This window comes from Anneissia japonica, unplaced genomic scaffold (genome assembly GCF_011630105.1).
Source record: "Anneissia japonica isolate Jap-2015-1 unplaced genomic scaffold, ASM1163010v1 scaffold3251_len166973_cov107, whole genome shotgun sequence".
NCBI lineage: Eukaryota > Metazoa > Echinodermata > Crinoidea > Comatulida > Comatulidae > Anneissia > Anneissia japonica.
This window is the reverse complement of record NW_022689362.1, coordinates 166423-169639: the sequence shown is the minus strand read 5'-3', so window position 1 is coordinate 169639 and position 3217 is coordinate 166423.

Genomic DNA, 3217 nt, shown 5'->3' with positions numbered 1-3217 from the left:
TGTTAATGTCATGAATAAACTTTGGTTACAGTTATGATGAGGTATGCCATCACAAAACCAGCATACTATCTACAGTATTAAATTAAGTATAGCATAAAGAATATTGCAGTATTGTATACTTTAGAACAGAGAAGCCATAATACTTTTACTTATAACTTTGGCAATAATAAAGTCGATTCCGTTAATGACCCATCATTTTAAAGCTTACAGAATGCGGAGAATAAGAATGTTAAAAAGTCAATTTTCATATTTTGGTCACTGATTTTTGGGATAGCAAGCCTCATATTGTAACATACTTTAATTCAACTAAAAAAAAAAATCATTCTCATTCTCACAGAGTTTTTAAAATGTTAAATGTATGTTTGAAAAAGTCATTTTCTCTGCGTACGTCCATAACCGGCTATTTTTAGAACATTACTCATAAACTAGAGGGCAGATAGTTGTCATGGTTATAGTAAAAGTTGATAAAGATTCTCTCTGAGAAAGAACATCAGTAGATTTTTAGTTTCCACACTGTTTGCAAGATGTTCAGTGGTAACACAATTCACATTTTAGGTTTTAGTTATGGACGTACATAAATTATAGCGTAAATATTTACTTTAAAATCGGAGATTAAATATTTTTTTTAGATGATTATACTTGGGACCTAAAACCTGCTTTGCAAATATTTTTTGGTATTATACAGAAAAATTTTAATACCTGATATTTAAAAAAAATTGAAATTTTGGTTATGGACGTAATCAGCTTTAACTTGAATCTAATTAAAATTGAATTAATGCAAACTCCGACAATTATTTTTTCTTTTTTTTTGTTATAGTCTGGCAGATATTTTAGTACACTTTGATATAAAATAATAATTTATCATAAATGAAGTGTTTAACTTCTTTTATACAGTTATGTGTCAATATACATGTTTTTTTGGTAAAATGCATACATTTGATACTCTTAACCTCAAACCCGATAATTAAATATAATATATATAAAAATAGATGTAAAATTATTTGTACCAGAAAGTATATAGTATGAGCCTCAAAATGACACCTCACTTGGGTAGGTGCAGTAAATATGAAAATTTGATGACGAGGTTGACCTTTCGGTGGAATTGCCCATATATTATTATAATAATAATTATGTAATTGCTTAGGTCCGATTTTCATTTTAACAATTCTATGAGTTCTTTTGGAACGTCATTAGCATGAGGTTACATTACTATTTTAACCCTGCTCAGTACACGTCATTAGGCCTTCTATAATACAATGCAATATAAATGATTAACTTACTGCTGCTAATTATGACCGAAACCTTGGTTTGTCACCTTATACCCGATTCACACGTACGAAAATCTTACCAAATGTAACAAAATGTAACCAAAAGTAACATTTTACGGCACGTGTGAAAGTACCTCCGTATAATATCCTTGTAAAATCTCGGAACGTCTCGGTAATATTTTCCAGCCTCTCTGAGGCTGGTAAAGCTTCCGAGATGTAGCATGGATGGATCTGCGCATGCGCAGGGATTTCAACACAACAACAATCTATTGTGTTTCACGGGGTTCTTGAATTTTCTTCCTTCTGCAGACGATTCTGATCCACTAGAAATAGATAGGCCTAGTTTTTCTCAATGATGAATGAATTACCCTTGTTATTGATGTTAATTAGTAATGGTAGAAGAAGAAGAAGATATACATAAAATGAACGTCGGGGTGGTGTTAGTACTATTACTAGTATTATCAAGAGTCGACAGAAACGTTGGAAGCTATGCCTAGTTTAGTAGTAGTAGTACAGCAGTTGTTAAGGGCATTGATGGCTTCGAATGTTTACTGTCAGTGGCGGATCCAGAGATATCCAAAAGTGGGGGGCCGAAATTTGGGCCGATCGAGACATGCCCCCGCGAAATGTTTGTGTTCTAGACGCCCGAAAATAACATTTGAGGCATTGTGGGCTATCATTTTTTTCTTTTTCTTTCTTTTTTCCTTTTTTCTCTTTTTTTTACCTTCCAACTCTACATATGAGCTGTCTCTTATACACATCTAGTGTGATGGTGAGTTCAACAGTCCATCTGTGACAGGGTTTCTCAACTAGGCCTAGGCTAGACCTATATCGCAGTAGGGGAAAAAATGATTCATTGAATAAGCACTGAATAAATTTTGCACGACCTTGGCATTACCTTACAGACGTGTGTGAATGCTTTTTATCTCGGTAGGAATAACTCGGGAGATCACTCGGTTACAATTTGTTACTTTTTGTTAAATTTAACTTTACGTGTGAATTGGGTATTATATAGCACATATCTGCCTATACTTAATGTTAGTCTTCATGGACCTTGGTCAACTTGGCTTTACTTAAGGCACATATAAAAAATTATTAGATTATCTTTTTTTTTTTGGAAAAAGTGATGAGGGCAGGGTTTTTTTTTCTTATCAGAACAATAGAGTATAATTTTTTTTTATTGATGAGGGAGGGACTGTTTTTATTTGGCAAGAATATTGTAAATATTTTATAAAAACTTGTTTAATTTTGTTTATTAAAGAAAATTTCCAGTCACAAAATTGCATTGTGTTTTAAGGAGTTTAAATAATGCGGCAAAATTTTTAAAATTTTATTCCCACATCAATTTTTCCCAAATATCTAACAATATTTTCTATTTGCTCTTATCTTAGGCCATTAGCTTAGGCCTCCTTAGAGATGTCTGCTCTCAATAGAGACCAGGACAAAATTCTTGCCCTTATCTCCCAGGGTCCAACATTATGACACGTTTCCTTTTTTAATACACATGTACTTAATATGCATGTACTTTTTAATGTCCCTCTAGAGTTCCACTCTCAACATGATGATAATATCAATAATAAGAATAATAAATATTAACAACACTAAATACAATAAAATAATAATAATAATAATAATAATATAATATTATTAAAATTATCAGTTCAATTGTGACACCATGTTTACTGAGAATCGGAAAAACTAATTTGATCTATCAAATGTGTAAAGTATACAGGCACCTGACAACCAGACACCAGGGGCCCCAGGTTCCAGAGTAGAGCCAATGTCCCTGACAAAAGAAAGTGGTCGGATGTCACCCAAAATCCCTTGAAAGTGTTCTATGGGCAGTTCCCGAAACAATTTAGGGGTTTCAAAGGCATATTTAATCGATTTTGGAGTCTACTAATATGTAGAAAATACATATACATATTCCCCCCCCCCCCAGTGAATTG